The sequence below is a fragment of the Talpa occidentalis genome, unplaced genomic scaffold, assembly GCF_014898055.3.
Source record: "Talpa occidentalis isolate TD23 unplaced genomic scaffold, MPIMG_talOcc4v2.1 talOcc4.4, whole genome shotgun sequence".
Classification (NCBI taxonomy): domain Eukaryota; kingdom Metazoa; phylum Chordata; class Mammalia; order Eulipotyphla; family Talpidae; genus Talpa; species Talpa occidentalis.
The window spans coordinates 134,767,308-134,787,811 of record NW_023604295.1 but is presented as its reverse complement, the minus strand read 5'-3'; the positions used below and the strand labels follow the sequence as shown (position 1 = coordinate 134,787,811).

The window sequence follows — 20,504 nt, the reverse complement described above, 5'->3', positions numbered from 1 at the left end:
GAAAGGCAAGGTTTCTGTGTTTTTATCCTGCTAAGAGTTGAGGCTCCAGAGTTTTTAATAGTATTTGAATTGCAAATGATAACACTTGATGAGTGTTTTCATTAACTATAACTAACATCTTATTTTGATTTGACTGTAAATAAGTTTTGAGCAGATTTGCATTATTTGCCATTTTCTCATTTGGAAGAAAACTGCCTTGATCTATAAACCATCTGTATAAATTTACAAGTTCCTTGGACAGAGATTAAGGTGGCTCTCAAACGTGCCCATAAGTCTGATGCTGCATTAATTCTAGAGTAGAGAGAAAAAAGGAGAGAGGAGAGCAGGCAGCAGGTTATTACAGCTAGTTTGGGTCACGTAAGGCCAAGGCATACTAATCACAGGGTCTGTTTTCTGATTTGTAAACTTAAAGTGGAAAATGTATCACAGGATTAATATGAGGAAGTATCATTTTTTTCAAATAAAAGCATTTAATGGAAGTACTTTGATATGGCCAATGTTTGGAGTATATTTTTACGAAGCAATAAAAGAGCACTGTGGTCAGAGAAACAGTGTGCTGCTTGGCAGCTTCAACCTGAGAAGCCCTAGGATTTGCTTCCTTTTTGAGAAAAGTGGCCATTTTTAGCCATGACTAAATCCACTGGCTCTTGTGGGGAAGGGGGTGCTCTTTCTGGAATCATACAATGCTATGGGCACACACTACTCTGTGATGGGTGCAGGGTTCCCAAAGCCGACTTTAGCCAGCGAGCAACAGACTCACCCCCTGCAAAGGAGACTAAAGGACAGGCCAGTTCCAAACCCTTGTTATTACTGCTCTTGTTTCTATTTCAATGATTGTGTTCCATCCACCACTATTATACAAAACACTTATACTTCCTTTCAACTGCTCTTCAACTTTCTTGTCCTAGGGGACTGTGGGCACTTGAATAGTCTATGGGCCTGTCTCAAAATCTTGTTTTTAAATTCATTAGCATAAAATATGCAGGATTACTGAGGAAGTCAACTGTACTGCAGCAATTCCATCCTCAGTGGAATTGGTGGTCCATGGACAAAGGAATGGTGATTACTTTTTAGTCATCTTGGAAATCTATTTTAAAGTGCTTACATTTGAGCTCTCAGTTTTTATGTCCCAAAAGTGTTGCCCAAAGTAAGATTGTTCATCAGGGGCTTTATAAATGGAAAATTAATATAGATTTTTCCAATTTGGATCATTACACAGGTGAGGCTAAACTGTCCACACGGCGGGCATGGAACATATTTCTCCTGTCAGTCCATGCTCTAGCACTTCTGCCCTCTCACTCTAACCCACACTCACATATGTATAGTGATTTAATAGCAATTTTATTTTTTAAAGATTTATTTATTTATGCATACAAGAACTGGGGTATAGGCCAGAGGTGTGTGGGATGAGAGGATTCACCAGAGACAGAGTGGGGAGCAGAAAAGATGGATCAGGGGCCTCCCTGGTGGCACAGGCAGTTGAGCACAGTGCTATAAAGCTTTCTGAGGCCTCTGCAGAGCAGATTCGATCATGGCCGGCAGGGGAGCTACCCACATGGCGCGGCAGACCTCTCCTGTCTTGCCCGCTGCTCTCCTCAGCAGTGTATTTTAGTCAGTCTGCCTGTTCTGTTCCCTGCTCTGTCTCTGGTGAATCCTCTCACCCTCCCACACATCTGGCCTATACCCCAGTTCTTGTATGTATAAATAAATAAATCTTTTTAAAAAAAAAAAAAGAAAGAAAAGGCAGATTGATTGAAATACACTGCTGAGGGAAGCAGCAGGGAAGACAGGAGAGGTCTGCTGTGCCATGTGGGTCACCTCCCTGGCTGGGAATTGAACTCGTGCTGCAGTGGCTGCAGATAGCTTTATAGTGCTGAGACTCAATCCCTTGAGCCACGGTGGGGTGGGGGGCGGGAGGTGGCGCTAATAATAATTTTAAAGTAACTTAATTTGGAGGAGCAAAAGTATAGCCAGGGGAATGGCGGGAATACCTTTGCCATTTACAAGGAGCTAAAGCCCCCAAAGCTTTTGTAAGTTTGAATGCAGAACAGTTTGAAACACAGAAGTGGTGCAATAATTATGTCTTGAATGATGATGAATGTGTATCCTTTGTTTTATCGATTCATATATTTTACTTTAATTTACAAAAAGTTCTGGCCTCTGTTGTACAAATTCTAATAACCTACTGTTAGAGTTTAAGTACTGCTGGTACTTAAAATTTATACAATTGCCTAATTCATATATATGTGTATATACACACAGACAACCTGTATATAAATATAACCTACGCTGTGTTCCATTTCAAACTAATTTTCTTAAAAACATTACAGAAGGCCTCTGTCTGCAGTTTTCAAGACAAAGAAGATTCACATCCCTGGTCGATACCACAGGGTCCAATAAAATCCAAAAAGATTTCAGATATTCTAGGATGAGTATGTTCAAAAATTGTATATTTCTCTCAACTCTCTGGTCTGTCAGATATAAGCAGGATAAAGGAGAAAAATGATGCCCAATAGCAGAATGGAAATAGAACAGAAATCAGGCTTTTCCTGTGAAGTGAATATTACCTATGTCATTATAAAAGGAGGAATAGAAACGACCTTCATTCATGGAAATTATGAAAATAAAGGACCTAGGCTGAATCTATCCCCCTACATCCATAATTATTAATCCTACTGTGTAATGTACTATGTGAAACGAACAGAATAAACTAGAAATTTTGCTATTTATTGGTTTATTTTCAAAAGATCTCAAAACCCAGTCTATCTTTCTAACAAGAGGCAGGAAGATCACCTAAATTTTAGACTCTTAAATATTTACTAAATTCCCTACCAATGTACAAACACCGTGGCATTCTGCTTTTGGAATAAAATTAAGCTGGTGACCATCAGCTAAATTTTATTAGAAAACATTTTTAATTGCTCAATTTTAAAAGAAATATGCTGAAGAGTATTCTCCATCCAATGAAAAAAGTGGATTAAATATCAGCTTACACCTTTCAAAACAGACCGATTAATATATGACAATAGCATTCTACTTCTTGGGTTGGCTACTTTTGACTACAGAATACAGGAAATCTGACTCTGAGTGCTTTAAAAGTAGGGTATTAATAATTAACTCATAAAAGGCTACATGTAGCCTTGCTCCACGGTTTGCTATGTGGTTGCTCCATCGTGACATGAGGACCCAGATTCCACCTGGAACTCGCATCCTGTCTTGGTTTTTCTTATTCGGTTTTGCCAAAGACAGCTAGCTGCTGGTACACATTGTGAAGTCCAGAAGCAGAGAGAATGTTTCTTCTCCCTTTTTCTTTCCAGGGTGAGCAGTCTCCACTAGAAGTCTCAGATTTCTTCCCCTAATATGTCATTGTCCAGAACTGGATCACATGTTCCCAAATCCTTCACGGCAATGGAAACTGAGATCGCCATGATGGCATTAAAATAATCATGACTGGGCCTCCCCTGGTGGCGCAAGCGGTTGAGCGCCGGGCTGTGAAGCTATCCGCAGGCTCTGCAGCACCGGTTCGATACCCTGTCTCCGGGGAGGGTCCCACATGGCGCTGCAGACCTCTCCTGTCGCGCCCGCTACTCCCCTCAGCAGTGTATTTCATCAGTCTGCCTGTTCTGTTGCCTGCTCTGGCTCTGGTGAATCCTCTCACCCTCCCGCGGATCTGGTCTGTACCCCAGCTCTTGTATAAAATAAATAAATAAAAATAATCATGACTGATCCCCAGACCCTGGGCACATTGTCATTCAAATAGGCTCAGCATTCCCTTGGCAAGGAGTCAGGGAACCCCCATTATGTCTACTTCACACAATAGGTGCTACACACTATATACATAGACACTCTATACCTCTGTGCCTATAGCACATATATTAGAAATACATCATAAATGTAGCAATTAGGACTTCGAGAAATCCACAGATCTGTTCATCAGCAGGCAAGCCCAAACTGAGGTCTGGCTGGCTCTAAAGCCTACTGGAACCAAACAGTCGCTGACACAACACCACCACAAAGAAAACAACGGGCCAGGTTATCTTGGCTTGAAAGCCAGTGATGTGGGGCTGTTTGCCAAATATGATTAGAGCTTTGGAATGTTTCTTAAGATGCTCGAGGTTCTTCAGTATATTGTCCCAACACAAATATGTTCTGACTCTTCCAAAGAAAAATTCTCTCTGAAGTTGAGATGACAGCGACCATCAGTACCAGAGAAGAGAAAATATTACCCCTTCCAGACCCTCCATAAACTGGAGCCGTGTGTCTGGAGACCAAGGCAGGTCATATGTCATCCCAGGCAGCTTTTTGGTGATTTGAGAGCCTCATAATTGTGTATTGACTCGTACCCAGCTTCACTCCACTTCTGCTCTGGGAGAAACTATTTTTCTATAATTTAGTGGTAAATGATTTTTGAATAATGAGAACTTGGAAGGAGGAAAGAGGAAGTTATATGAACTCTGAAAAATAATTGAAGATGTTCATAATGTAAGTCATTTTTCTCCAGATAGCACCTGCTGAATTTCCTCTCTTTTTTTTTCCCCTGGGTGGGGAGACAAAATAACAAAAACCAAGCTCTCTGTTATCTTAGGATATTGATGCTTGGGTATTAAGTGGGATGGCAGAGCAGCTGCTATTAATAAAATTATGCAGTAGCAAAATTTAATGTTCTCAACAAGATGCTAAGTTTTTTCTGTTGATATAATCTTACTAAAATTGCTTATTATATGCCTTATCTTCTGTCTTCAGTCTTCCATCAAAGAAAAATAGATAGCCATCTTTCTATGTTGTTAACATAATGTTTTAGGGTAAATGTTTACTTTAAGAACATTTTTAATCGCAAGTGCTAATGAAACTATAATTATATAGATAAGTGAGTTGAAGTGGAAAAAGATGGCACTGTGGGGCCATATTCCCAGCACTGCTTTGAGCTTGATAATTGACATTCTGTGGTAGCTCTTTATGCTGCATTCCCTTTTTCATGAAGTAAAACTTGTAAAATCTTTTTTAAGAAAAGCGTTTATTTTGGTAGTAGTGGCACAGGAGGTTGGTGAAGGAAATGTGTTACTTATATTTTATTTAAAACAGTCACACAGTGGACCTGTCCCTAATGCCTTCATGTTACTTTTGCCAGCAAAAACACAAAAGCAGCTCCAAGAGACAGAGTTAGGAACATGGTGAACTGAAGAGTCCATGGGAGAGGAAAAAAAAAAAAAAAGAACTAAGCAACCTGCAGTCTGAAGTTACGTAGAAAAATAAATTTCATTTTTCTGTCATTTCTATGTGCCATGCTTTTGCCAATCTAGGCCAAGAAAATCTTTCTCATAATTGATGTAATGTCTAAGGAAATTTGTCAATTCTTCCCAATTTTTATTTTTATTTGTGTGCCATAGCTTAGAACTGTGTTTTGAAGTGCTTTCTGTAGCACTGGTCATCAATCATAGGTAGGTTTGGAAACTAAAATAAATATCAGTTCCTTGAGCACTTAAATAGCCCTTTGAACATTTATAATGAGCACAGAGTTCTGTTTGGGCTATATAAATGCCTTCCCTTTTAGAAGTTAGCAGATGACAAAGTAATGTTGTTGTATGACCCCAACTCTTGGATAGGTGATGAAGATAAGATTCCAAAATACAGGGCCTCCCCTGGTGGTGCAGGAGTTGAGCGCTGGGCTGCGAAGCTGCCCACAGTCTCTGCAGCGCCTGCTCGATCCCTGGCCACCTGCGAGGGTCCCACATGGCACGCAGACCTCTCCTGCCATGCAGGCTGCTCCCCTCAGCAGTGTATTTATAGGTCTACCTGTTCTGTTCCCCGCTCTGGCTCTGGTGAATTCTCTCACCCTCCCGCACTTATGACTGTACCCAGTGCTTGTATAAATAAATAAATAAATAAATAAATAATCATTAAAAAAAAAATCTGTGAACTTCTGGGTTATTATCACATTGAATATTAAAAAGAAAAAAGATTCCAAAATACAGAGTGGTGGGATGTGTTGGAACCTCAAATAGGACACAGGTTTTAAGCCCAAAAATAAGCATTCTTGCCATTATATATTGTATGAAGTTAGAATAAAAGATAGCTGGCAAAATGTCTTATAAATACAGATGAAAAATCATAAGAGCTTCATTATGGTTTGTTTACACATAGACTTACAAAAGTTGCTTCAGACAAATATTTTCTTCAGTATTTTCTCTAATTCATGGAAATTTTTAAGATCACATTTGACTTTGTTTTAAAAACAAATTAGTAGGATTTGGCAATCCCCCAAATATTAAATATTCAAATATTTGGCAATCCCCCAAATATTAAATTTTATGCATTTTATGCAATGCATAAAATCCAATAGTTCTACTCCTGAGCATATTCCCATGAGAAATTAAAATACATGTGCGTGCAAAAACTTGTCTGCAATGTTCACAGCAGTGTTGTTCATAATAGCCAAAAAACAGGAACAACCTCAATGACCATCAGTTCATGACTACATAAATAAATGTGGTATGTACATTCAACTGGAATATTACTTGGGCAGTAAAAAATTACAAAGTGCTAAGTCATGCTACAACATGGATGAAACTTAAACCATTACCACAAGTGGAAGAAGTTATTTAGAAAAGACTACATATTCAGGCCTCCCAGGTGGCCTAGGGATTAAGTCTCAGGGCTATCAGTGCTACACCCTGAGTTCAATCCCTAACCCACATTTGGAGCAGCAGACCTCTCCTGTCTCACATGCTGCTCCCCTTAGCAGTGTATTTCAGTAAATATGCCTTTTCTGATCCCCACTCTATCTCTGGTGAATCTTCTCACTACCTGCCCCCACACACATATCCCACTCTGGCCTATACCCCAGATCTTATACACAAAAATTTTTAAAAAACAACCTACATACTATATTGATTCTGAAGATCCAGAAGAGGCAACACCATAGAGGCAAAAAGTAATTTAGCACTTGCTTAGGATGAGGGGCTGGGGCAGTTGCTTAGGACTGGGGGTGTAAGGGCAGTTGTGGGGTATGGGGAGTAATGGATAATGGGCACAGGTTTCCTTTTGCAGTATTGAAATGTTCTAAGACATGGTCATGAATATGATAAATGCCACAGAATTGTTAACTTTCAATTAGTTAATTTTATGGCATATGAAATAAATGTCAATAAAACAGTAAAAAAAAATGTAGTATCTTAGTCAGCTGCTATAACTGCTGTAGAAAGGGTGGCTTCAACAAGTAACATTTCTCACAGTTCTGGAGGCTGAAAATCCAGGATCAAGGTGCTGCAGATGCAGTATTTGGTGAGGACCTGCTTCCTGGTTTACAGTTAGCTGTGTTCTCTCCATGTCTTCACAAGATAGAAGGGTGTGAAAGCTCTGTGAGATCATTTTCATAAAGACACTAATCCTGATCATGGGGGTTTTACCCTCATGACCTAATCACCTCCAAAAGACCCTACCTCCAAATGCCATTACATTGGGGATTAATTTTCAACACATGAAAATGGGGGGTGGGGTGGAGAACAAATAGTATAGCTAAAGCATCTAGGACACTCATGTCAAATTTTCTGATTTGATACTCAAGACCAACTAAATCAGAAGACCCGGGTTCAAATCCTAGCTTTGTTATTAAATAGGCCATGATCTGGGCTATCATTTCTCTCTGCTGCTGCTACTTCCTCCTTTTATGCCAACTGCAATTTCAGTATTGATGTAAGATTAAGTCAAACTCCACAAAGTTAGTCTTAGGTTGATCTTCACTTTAAGAAAGGAAGAACTTAAAAAATGTTTTGTAAGAAAGACAGAACAGGATGGCTTGCTCTGGCTGCCTTTCTCTGGGTGCCTCGGGCAGTGAGGGGAGGCCACTCTATGGCTGGGTGGCCTCCCAGCTATGGAATATTTGTGTCACACTAACCATATGAGCCAAGATGTGTGCACCAACTGGCTTGCAAGACTTTCAAAATGTGACTGTGATTACTGGCTGATGGGTCTAGCTCCTGGCTGAGGATTGAACTCAGGCCACAGTGGTGACAGCGCTGAGTTCTCGCCACTAGACCACCAGGGGGTTACAAGTTTGTGTCTTAGGAAGCCACAGAAGGAATTTCACCAAAGCTCAAGCAAGCAAGCAAGAGGAAAAGTTTATTTTGAATATAGAAAAGAGATATTTAGAAAATAGACATAAAGTAGGACTTCCAAGCCCATAGTGCCTGCAGAGGGGGGAAAACTGCCCCCCCCAAAATTGGTCCATTTCTAAGGCATATAAACTCTCTTCCTCTAATTATTCAAAAGCCCCATTGATCTCTTTGTGATTGGTTCTTTCTCAGTGGTCTCAAAAACGTCACATTTTAAAATCTACCCTCACTGATGTCTGACATTCTTTACCATAAAGTCATCAAACTTTACAGACTCTGCAGACTTATGGAACTTGAATGGGAAACATTTCATCCTATCATGTAAGTACTGCATGCTAACCAACTGCATTACTGGAGCCCCTATAATTTCATTTGAGATGCCAGTTGCTAATTCTGATTATTTAAGAAGTGAGAGAAAAACACTTTCCACAGCTGTGCAACAACCTGGCTTTTAACTTGTAATAAATTAGCATCCCTTTGTTGCTTGCCTATCCCTATTTCCATCTACTTCCCCCAAAGCAAAAGGAAGTCTAGAAATCAAATAAAAACAGAAAGAGTTTGTTATTTGGTTAGTTCTCTAACCGCCCCCACACACACACACAGAGAGATAAGTAATTAAAATGAGTAATAATAAGTGTGCAGCAATCTGAAAGATATACAGATCTATTAATGACACTAATATTTGCAAATGTTCACAGCAGGTATTTATCCTAATGCATAGGAGACCCCGCTCCACAGGTGGACAAGTTAGATAAGACAATGCAATGCATACTTTTTCTAATCCTCTAGAAGGAATAAATTTACTCACTTGTGAGGGAGGATTATGGCACCGACAGGAAAAGAACCTGCCTTTCCATTGCTCTGAAACCACATCACATGTCTCCCCTTCAAGTCTTCATTATTCAGATGCCCACAACTGAAGCATAAAGCATGTACAAGGAGCCCTGAAGATAGCGTTCTGGAAAGCTCATCTACCTGAGAAAGAGGCAAAGCAGGTTATTAAGGCTCCGGTCCCCAGGACACATTCAATTTGATATATAAAATGAAAAAACAACAACAGGGTAACAGAGATACCGAGAGCATGATTTGATTGTCATCCCGGTAGTAAGCAGGCTCCAGCTCACTGCCACAAGAGGTCCTAGCTCAAAGTGCCAAAGTAATGACTATTTCCTATATTTAAAACTTCATTGTCAAGAAGATGCACATGGGTACCTGCCATAGATCACAGAACAAGACAGAAAATGAACATGGCACACCCTTTCTGCTGCACATAATAAAGACTCCTTTCCTCAAGCTGCAGGAATCGTTGTTTGCAAAGCCCTTCAAGGCAAGCTGGGGAAGCATGTTTGGAAAACAAAGGACTTTTTAATTGCTGCTGACATGAATGAACTCTCTGAAACAACAGCTGTGTCTTGAGATTACATTACAAGGCATGTGAGCAGGATGCAAAGCATCTTCATAAAAAGACAAAGCCAAAAGCGCCCTTTATTGTTTCTGAAAAAAAAAAAAAATTCCCAAATCTGGAATGCCTAATTTCAGTTCCTGCAGGATACAGCAATCACATGTGTACAGAACGATATTGAGAAACAACCTTTGTATTTACTATGGCTGATTAAAAAAAAAAAATCCAGGTAGACAGTTTGGGAAGGAGGAGGCAATCAGCTGTCAAGGTTACCCGTGTGCAAAGCCTAAAACTTGGTTAGTGGTAATGACATCTGGCTATTAAAATATTGTCCCAGGAGATTATTTCCTTTCTCTCTGTCTAGTCACAGAATGTCTGCTGCCAGGTATAAATTATGGACAAAAGAACTCATTTGGAGAAATATTGACCCAGTCATACTTCATAGGTTTATTACTACCCTGAGAGAAATGAACCTTGTGAAATTATAACTGCTGAACTACAACCAAGATCTTTTCAAAGACAGACCTCAAGGGGAAGGGAAGAGAAGGTTAAGGATTGGGGAAGGGGATGAAGAAAGTTTAAAGAGGAAAGAAAAGGATCAAAGTAAGAGGGGTGTGAGGACAGACTAATAGATGTAAGAGTGATTATAATACTTTTCCAAAATTCATCAAACAGCTTAACTTTAGATATTTAAATCTTCAGGGTAAATAGTTCCACCAAAACTGTACACAAAATATGTTAAGAGTGCATTTTTCATGATAACTTTCATGAGATTCTCAGAAAGCCCCAGAAACTAAAATATTCAAAAGTCACTACATGGAGGATTAAAGTTGCAAAGTCATTGACCAGCCTTCCATGGAAAAGTGAGATCCATTTCTGACACAGTGAAATAGGACGGGTCTCTCTTCCTGCCCTGTCAGATAAGCATTCCTAGCTGGTGCACTTAACAAGTTTGTCTTCTTGCATTCTAAGAAAAAGGACATCCCTAAGAGGATAACAAGGAAGCTAAACTTCTAAGAAGTTAAACACCAGGTGTTAACGCTAATCTCCATATGTCTGCATCAAAGGGACACGCTGACCCTCACCCATCTCCCTTCTGCTTTACTCCTTTGTATAAACACCCCTGCCCTCTGCCAAAGAGCAGGACTGTGGTCTTCTAGACACGAGTCTGCTGCCCTCCTCCGTTTGTCAACAAACTAAACTACTTTCCTTGTCCTCAAACTCTATTTCCTTTTATTGGCTGAGGGAAACTGAGGCTGGCGTTCAGTATCATTTCCCCTCCCCTTGAATCTAAACTGAACTGTGACTGCTCTCACCATAAGGGGCATGGTCAGAGGTGATATGACCCAGTACCAGCCTGTAGGACAAGTGATTTGTGATTAATACTCTGAACTCTAAACTGCTAGCTGGAGATTACTGCAAGCAATAAGCCCAGGCCACATATGAAGGTGCTGGGGTTGAGAAGCTGAATGCAAAGGAAGAGAGGTCAAGGAGCACCAGAGCCTCAGATTTGCGGATGGAGAAGCCATCTTTGGGTAGATCCTACAAATTGACCAGTTGACTCTCCCAGACCGACACTTCCAGAATTCCTGACTCACAAAATCATGTACAAAATGACATGGTTGTTTTAAAGTATAGAATGTAAGGGAAAATTGTTTTAGAGCTAGATATAACCATAATACAATGTTACAAAGTCTGTTAGATACAACTCAAAACTCTGGACAATCTGTGAAATTATAAACTAACACATAGTTCTAAGCCCAAAACTTTTCAAAATGTGTTCCTGGATTAAGTTCTGCCCTTCACATTGCTTACTAATGAAGCACTTAACAACTCTTTATGACATATACACACACACATATATATATACACATATATATATATAGGAAAACATTTCAAAAATCAGAACACACCATTTTCAAACTACTTTCTTCCATGCAAAATGATATTTAGTCTTGTTTCATTTTCTTAACTTTATATCATGCCTGTCTTTTTTCCAGTCCTCTATTTAACTTCCTTATATGTCCTGCTCACTTGTTCTTGGTTGACCTTGCTTGTGGATACCTCACCGCATTAATTAGTTCATAATTATAAAATGTTTTTGTTCTCAGAGGACTTTCAGTTAAGGTTCTTTCCTGAATAATCTGCAGATGTTTTAGTCTCAGATATTTCTCATTTTATTTTTGCTAAACACTGGTGTAGGAAATTTACTCAACACAAAAAAGATAGAAAATCCTGATAGTTTTACTTGTTTATGTTTAGATTCTATTGCTTCTCTGTAATTTCACATGACATTTTCCTTATACTTCAAGACAAACAAATATTAACTAAATAATTCCCTACCTAACTAAAGTGAACATAGATATTTACCAATAATGTCCTTTCCTTTCATTTACTCAGAATGAAAATTTAGGAAGTGCCATAACTCTTAGATCAATCTTAAGTACAGTCCTATAACCAACTTAAACTTTAACCAAGTGAGGTGTTCCAAAATGGAAAAATGCAAATAGGACAGCTCCAGGTAGAGGCAGCATCAGGTGGTGGAAAGTGCTAAAGGCCTGAAGTTAGAGAGATACAACTGGAATCATGGTTCTGCTGTAAGTGCTGGGAAAGTCTTTTATTCCACTGAGTTTTATTATCCATAAATGTAAATTTTCATACCCACTTTGCTGGGTTTACATAACGAGTGTAAAGTATTTCAACACATAACTCATTTAGACATATAATTAACTGATGTCGATTTGTTGGTATTTCCATTATTATTTTATTAATTCCTAGCCCTGAATAAAGATCTAGGTGGTAAATATAATTACACCTTCTCAATTCTTCTACAGTCTACCTTGGAAGCATAAAACTAAAAGCAGGGGTCACCATTTTATAACAGGATGCTCCCCAGAAAAAGGGGAGGTTCCAGTTTTCCTGCCCCACCTGAGGAAAGGTAGAGCTGAGTAGGAAGGCAGAGAACTGGAGAGGAGACTGGAGAAGGAAGGAAGCAGAATGGAGAGCTAGAAGGAGATCTAGAGGAGTCACTGGAGCAGAGAGACATGTGAAGATAATGTGCTGGCTTCTTGGCCTTGGACTGGTTGAAACAGATGTGGGTAAAAGACCAATGGGGAGGTTAACAATGTCAGCTTTTTTTTTTTTTTTTTGCATATGATTTTTATTCATTTATTTATTTTGAAGTAGGTTACCTTGTTCATCCCCAGTTTACAGTTGAAGAAACTGAGAGTTTATAAAAATTGCCTAAAGTCACAGAATTAATAAGTAGAGAAGTTGAGATTTGAATCCAGAAAATCTGGTTTCTGAGAGCTTCCTCTTAACAATGGCAACTTCTATCTTGATTCTGATTTTGCTCTTTTCCTTCCAGACTTGTCTGCTTGTTTCTGGCCCTTTCTATGGGGTCCCTGTCAGAATGCGCCTTAGACTTGCGGCAGGCTTTTGGGCCTCAGTGGCCTTGCTTTGGGCCAACCCTGTTTGGCTAGACATTTATCCACGGGAGGATGCATAACTTTGGGTGCTTGATTTAGAAACTATATTCTTCCCCTTCTCTGTATTGCACACTAAGTGTTTTAAAGTTCCTTTCCATTGAAGGTCTTATGCACTAGAGTATGTTTTGTCTTATTGCAGTGGATGGCAGAACCTATTCAGAGTGGGCAGATTTGGGGGTTTTGGGGTACCCTTCTCCCTACCCTGTAACAGTTTGGCTTCAGTTTACAGTTCATGTTTCAGGAGGCTTCAGGACAGGGACCGATACTATTAAATCTCTGGCACGTAGCACAGACTTCGGTACACAGTAGGCAGTCAAAAAATATTTGTTCCATGTTGAATACATGATACATTATAAATTTACTCAAGATTCACAATCAATCAGTCATTATTTAAATTGGTCAAGTTGAAGATTCTTGTCCTAAAGTACTGATTACTTTTACTATTAAGGGGCACCAAGCACAATATCTAAGTTTACCTGCACTCATCCAAAAGTAATTTGCATTAATGACACTTTGCTTTAGTCATATTTTAAAATAAGTCAAAGCCCTTTGGTTGTAGAAGGCTGGGAATGGAATATTCAAAGCATAAATTGTAAAAAAAAAAAAAAATGAAGAATGATGTAAAAATATATAAAAAATAAAATAGTAATTTAAAAAAGGGCTTGCTCGTGTCTTAAATTTACATCCAAAGACTTCCTAATTCATGTTATCCTTCACATAGGCTCATCTGGCTTCTGCTTTTAAGTCTAAAATCTTGAAAGAGGATGGAATGCATTAAAAAATGTGCTACCTGGCAACACAGAATGGAATCAAATTTTAGTCCATGAGTTTTGTTTCCCTTGGTTTTCTAGATTCGACGTGTCCCATGCCTTCTTGTCCCAATAGACAGCCTTAAGATGTGCACCACTCTGTTTTCAACCTATTGCACCTCAGTTATATCAGTGTCCTGGCTTAGACACTCCCACCACCGCTGTGACAAGCAAAACTCCTGCTGGGAAAGCCCTGGAGCATTCTTAATGCGGCTTTCAACTAGTTTTAAAATCCTGTGACTTGACTGCCACCTAGAGAAGATTAGGTAAACTGCAATTTACCAACTCATTTAGTATCTTGATGCGTTTACTTTTCTCTAATTCTTTGACAAAAAAAAAAAAAAAAAAAAACCCGCATAAATACAAGCATTTATTTTAAACAAGACATGAAGGAAACATTAAAATGTTGTATTGTGGCTTGGGTGGCACCATTAATCTGTTTTTTATGAAATAATATACAGCAATTGGATTATTTCTAAGGAGAAATGACACTACTAAGCAATCTGTTTTTGAGTTTATCTTATGGATTCCTTGTGAAAATACACATCAAGATAATGTAATTATCATATCTGCACATTTATAATGCTGTAATTAAAACTGAGCGGTTGTTTTCATTAAATTCTCCAGATTGCTTGTGGTTTATTTCCTACTGGTTTATGAATCCTCATCTTAAACCAAATTCCAGAAAACTCTGTGCTGTGTTTTATTATGTTAATACTGATATTATTAGACAAGAAATTTCTCCAGGTTTATAAAACATCCTTTTAACAACTGTATCTTGAAGTGGTTTCAATAAATTTAAAAATGTTTTCTCTCAGAAAAAACACCTCAAAGTTTCCTCTGCTTACATACAATAAATATTCTGCAGGTTTCTACAATTAGAAATCTAAAAGAACTGGTGGTATTTATTGTCTTTTACATTACCTTTAGAATGATCTGGTAAAGGACCAAGAAGTCAAAACCTGAGCTTATTAAAACCCTCAACCATTTTCACAAGAAGATTTTTGCCACAGTTTGCAAATAATGATAGTAAGATTTTTAAATTCAGGAAACTGGCAAAACCACAGCAGGAGGAATTTCAGTGAATGATGTGTATCTTCAGGCTGTACAATGAAACAAGGAAAGGCCATGACAAGTCCACAAAGCACTAATTTTAAAAACATGGATAAAATGTTGATCCCATCCAAAGTTGTCAGGTATCACAATTTCTGTGCTTTGCACTTTCTTTGAAGATTTCCAACTTAAAAACTGATGCCAGTTGAACTTATTTGAAGGAGAATGTGTACATGGAAGCTTATGGAGGCATTTTTGAGGCAAGAGAACATTCATAAAGCATGCATATTCCATTCCTATTCTTTTATTTCCAAAGGATTTTTATTTATTTTTAAATATGATAATATCATTAATGCAACATTAGTTTTGGAAAACTCTAGTGTAATGTAATTTATTTTTGCAAAATTCAGGTACAGTTAGATGAACTCTAGGTTCTACCAACATGGGTCCACCAAACTTATTCAGGTAGCAAAAATATTTACTTTCCAGGTCATAAGGCCACAATTAATCAACTACGATTGTGGCAGAAAAGCAGCCACAGACAATGTCAACCAACTGGTGGGTGTGGCCATGTTCCAATAAAACTCTATTGCAAACAGGGGGCTATTGTTTGCCAAGCACTTTGTTAGAACAAGAATCTTAACTTGCCCATTAAATGACTCCAACTGAGTCTAGGAATTACCAGTTACTCAAATGTACAAGGAATCAAAATTTAATATAGAAGAGTTGGCACAGCTTACATCAGTTTCAACCTACTAGAAACTAGCTCCATTCCTACATGCATGAAACAATAGGATAAATAACTTTATCAGATAATGAAGAATTCAACACACAAACTCAAGCAAGCGCATGTATACACACGCAAAAATACTCTCCTTGGAGGAGTAATGGCAGCAGAAAGTAAAAGACAATTAAATTTGGGTTAAACAAATATTTATGTGTATCTGCAAGCCTGTTTTAGGTTACTATTATTATCTTTACTGGGAATGTGAATGAGCTACCATATACATTTTTATTTTAAAACTTGGCTTCTATATCATTATTGGTATTCTCCCATAATCACATCTATACAAAAGGACAACAGGAAAGAACCTTTGTATAATATACAAATGTTGAAGTAACTGCACTGGGAACTTTCTTATGACAATATATCATCCTTCTACCATAACAGTGTGGATATTAGATGGAGCACGTATGAAGCTCAGCTTGCAGAGAAGCAAAAACAAGCAGGGTCTGATAAGTACATCAAGTAAAAATGTTTTTCAGGGTTCTTCAGTCTGTTTTACCCTCCCTGTTTTACACTCTCATCAATGCTGATGAGAGAAAGCTTAAGCTCCATTTTAATGAATTACCAGTTTCACCTTTATTTTTGTGTGTATTGTCATCATTGCTTCTTCTTCCCTGAAGAAATGTACTATGAATTCCCATGATCATTTACTTCTGTGCTACTTTATTCTTTCAGTCTGTTCATGTAGAGTACCAAAAGAATTCAGACTATAAGAAAGACAAGCCTGAGTGGAAATCCTTGTTCTTATTCATATCGACCCTGTGACCATGGGGATGCTACTGAACAGCCCTGAGACACAGTTTTCTCTAACTAAAATAAAGATAATATTAGGTATATCTCAATATTGTTATCAATATTAAATGCCAACATTTGTAAGAGATATTGCACAAGGTTCAATAAATATTAGCTTATCGCTTCTCGCTCCTCCAATCTTACCTCTAAAACATTGACAGCTGAAGTCGGGAATTGCTTCATATCTACCTTCCTACAAGTGTCTGCTGCTAGATTAAACATAGAGTAGGTGCTTCATAAATGAATGAACATGGGTTCTCATATTTTCCTTTGTTACTGAAGATCTGACAATTTTAAACTGCTATGAAGATGAATCAAAAAATATGAGTTATGAAAAATATTTCATAAATTGAAAAACAAAAGAACCCACTCATCACACTGGAATAATATGTAGAGAGTACACACTCAAATACATGTTGCAAAATGATGGCACATAAGGCTTTAGACTGTATCTAGAGATAGATTTGTGATATTTCACTCTGTTCTTGAGGAAAAAGATTTGACTCACAATATTATCAAAACTATGGAATAACAAGGTATTTCATCATGAGGTTTTATTACCTATTATTAACTTATGTTCTCATCATTATTCATTGGTCAAATTTACACCCCACCTAGCATTGCTCGGGGAAGAATCTTTATTTTATCCTTCCTGTCAAACCTCACATTTTAGTTGTTTTAACCATAAAAAGTGCTACATGCTGAGATTTTGGAAATGTCATTCAGGAAATCAGCAAGATAAGATGTCATTAATTTAGAGTCACTCAGGCAAAGGAGTCTTGATCAGAATAGGAAATTAAACTACAGGATCATCCGTGGGTGATAAAAGTAGAAAAATAGGACTATGCATTATTTAAGGGCAAGAGAAAAATACATAGAGCTAGAGTTATTTAGAATGTCTTTAAAAATCACAGCTGTAGGGGACATGAACAGAGGAGTAATATGTCAATAAACAGAAACTGGGATTTATGAAATACAAAAAGAGTATATGAAAAGAAGCAATTAAATTGAAAGTTCTCCTTTCTTTTATTTTATCTTTTATCTCCTTTCTTTTACTTTCTTTTACTTTATTCTGACTCTAAGGAATAGGGATTACAAATTTGTTCCTTCTCTTCAGTTTTTTAATTCTATAAGACATAAAGAAGTAGTTGCACTGATTCAGAATTAAATTTTTACTGCTCACTTTTAAAATCTGTAGTTTTAAAAAAAAATATATATATATATATATAACCACAGCATACATAATTTTCTAGAATATCAGCATGACAATAAAGCATGCAAGTGTTCCAATTATGTTAATGAACTTTTAGAATTTGTATAGTTCATGCTGATTAACATCCTTGATAAGTTATCAGTCCATCCATGAAAGTCAGAAGATATCTGCAAGAGTGATTTTTACTTATCATTAACTACATACAATTGGATCCATTGGTAAAAATCAATATGCTGTTTCAAAAGAATAAAATTAGACCATTATCTTACACCATTCACAAAAATAGACTAACAATTTGAATATAAATCCTGAAACTACACAATACATAGAAGAAAAAGATAATAAGTTCTTTAAAATTAAACTTAGTGACGTCTTTGTAGATACATAACCAATGACTAGGGAAACAAAAGCAAAAATGAACAAATTTTAATTTGACTACATCAAATTAAAAATATTCTAGATACCAATAGAATGATCATTAAACAAAAAGGCAGCCTACTGAATGGGAGTAGATATTTACATATATCAGACAAAGGGTTACTGTTCAAAATTTATAAAGAACTCATAAAACTCAACAACAACAAAAAACCTGGAAACAACCCAACAAAAAATGGGCACAAAATTTAAATACACAGTTCTCCAAAGAAGACACAAACAGATGGCACATGACAGACATTCAGCATCCCTTATATTGGAGAAATCCAAAATAATGCAAAAACTACAATGAGTGCATACATCCTTCAGTCTTATGTTCAATGTAGCATTATTTATAACAGCCAAGTTATGAAAATAACCTAAGTGCACAATGACAGATGAGTAGATTAAGAATATGAGGTATATATACACAATGAATATTATTCAGTTATTAAAAAATGATGATACCTTGTCATTTACAACAACTGGGATGGAACTGAGAGGATTGTGCTAAATAAAATAAGGATAATTTCACTCATATGTGGTAAAGAAACAAATTAACAAAACAAAAACAATCTCTCAGACTTTGAGAACAAAATAGTGATTACCAAAAATAGAAGGAGCAATAAACTAGGTAAATTGATAAAAGGGGGCAATTGTATGGTGATAAATGGAAACTAGAATTTTGGTGGAAAGCATAAGCAATATACACAAGCATATTAATAGTGTATACCTGAAACCTATATAATGTTCTAAACCAATGTTACTTTAATGGGGAAAAAAATTAAGACATTTGTAATGATATTGACGTATACAAAAAAATAAACCCACAATCACCATCTAGCCTGGCAAATATATTAGTTGTTCACATATCTCCCAATATATCTACAAGTCACTGTACAGTTTATATCTGAAGGACTCTAAAATCCTGTCTCCTTCCATTACATTAAAACTAATTACACATTGCTTCTTTGATGAATCTTTCCCAAATTAGACAATAACTAGATATCTAAAAGAGAGTACCCAAGGAAGAGAAAATTACAGCTTTGTCCACTCACAATTTAGCTGAGGAGCAATGGTTTTCTAGAGAAGTAACATTCCAAAGATGCAAATGACAATTATTCATTATTTGATAATGGTACTAGATTTTTCAGAATATATCTGATATGACCTCATCAGTTCTCATCTAAAATAATAGGAGCTGGGCCACCCTGGTGGCGCAGGGGTTGAACGGTGGGTTGCGAAGCTGCCCGCAGCCTCTGCAGCACTGGTTCGATCCCCGGCTGCTTCCCGGCCACCGGAGGAGGGTCCCACATGGCGTGCAGACCTCTCCTGCCGCCCAGACCTCTCCTGCCGCCCTCTGCTTCCCTCAGCAGTATACTTCGGTCCTTCTACCTGTTCTGCTCCCCGCTCTGGCTCTGGTGAATTCTCTCACCCTCTCGCGCTTCTGACTGTACCCAGTGCTTGTATAAATAAATAAATAAATAAATAAATAAATAAAATAATAAATCTTTAAAAAAATAATAATAATAATAGGAGCTAACACTTATGGAGTGCGCTGTGTGTACACTCCATACACATGCATGAACAGATCAACCAAACAGAAAATCAGTAATGAAACAACAGCATTCAACAAGGAAGTAGACCAGATGGGCTTAAAAATCAATTATAGGGCACTGCACTTCAAAATGGCTGAGTACACATTCTTCTCAAGTGCACACAGAACATTCTCAAGGATAGACCACGTGGAAGATCACAAAACAAGTGTCATAAAACTCAGAAAAACTGAAATCCTATCAAGTATCATCTCTGGTCCCAGTGGTATCTAATTAGAAATCAAGCACAAGAGAAAGCAGAGAAAACTTCAAATAGGATTTGAATGCAAGAAGACAAATAAGAATCAAAATATTAACTATTTTCCACCTAAGAAGACTAACTACTATTAAGTTTAACTTAACTCCTATAAAAGTTTAAAGTGTTGTTGGTGTTGTCACACAGCCAAATTAAATAGTTAATATCAACATTTGTTAGAAGTATGGCTATTGAATTGTTAAAAAATGTCTAACTTTTAAGATGTCTGAGCACAAACAAAGCCAGGTACAAAGCTGAAATCTTTTGATAAAAGTCAAGTTGCCATTAGAATGCTGTTTGTGGAATTTAGCATATAGTCAATGTCATCATTTTCACCTAAGAAGCAATTGCTTCCTCTCAATGCCTTGACAGATTTGCAAGAGTCTGTAGATTATCTGTCTTCAGAAGTCTTTATCATGTTTTAAAGTTATTGAACTACGAAAAATTCAAGTGTGCTTCACAAAAAAAAAAAAGAATCATAAAAATGAACTTGGCGAGAGCTGTCTTTGATGAAAGATTTTGAATCATGCTCTAAACAAATAAAAAAAATTTTAAAAAATTGTGGAAGTCAGCTGAGACTTGCC

General features: G+C 37.4%; 1 long non-coding RNA gene across 2 annotated transcripts in view; it reads right to left on the bottom strand.

Annotated features, from left to right (window-relative positions):
- Positions 1-8,922: 8,922 nt before the first annotated feature.
- LOC119257973 (uncharacterized) overlaps positions 8,923-20,504 on the bottom strand; it is a 100,262-nt gene continuing 88,680 nt past the window's right edge. The window contains exon 5 of one of the 2 annotated variants that reach the window (XR_008554027.1): positions 8,923-9,082. This is a non-coding gene — a long non-coding RNA (uncharacterized LOC119257973). Of the gene's footprint in view, positions 9,087-20,504 lie in introns of both variants that reach the window. The other variant, XR_005128147.1, reaches the window with a different exon arrangement.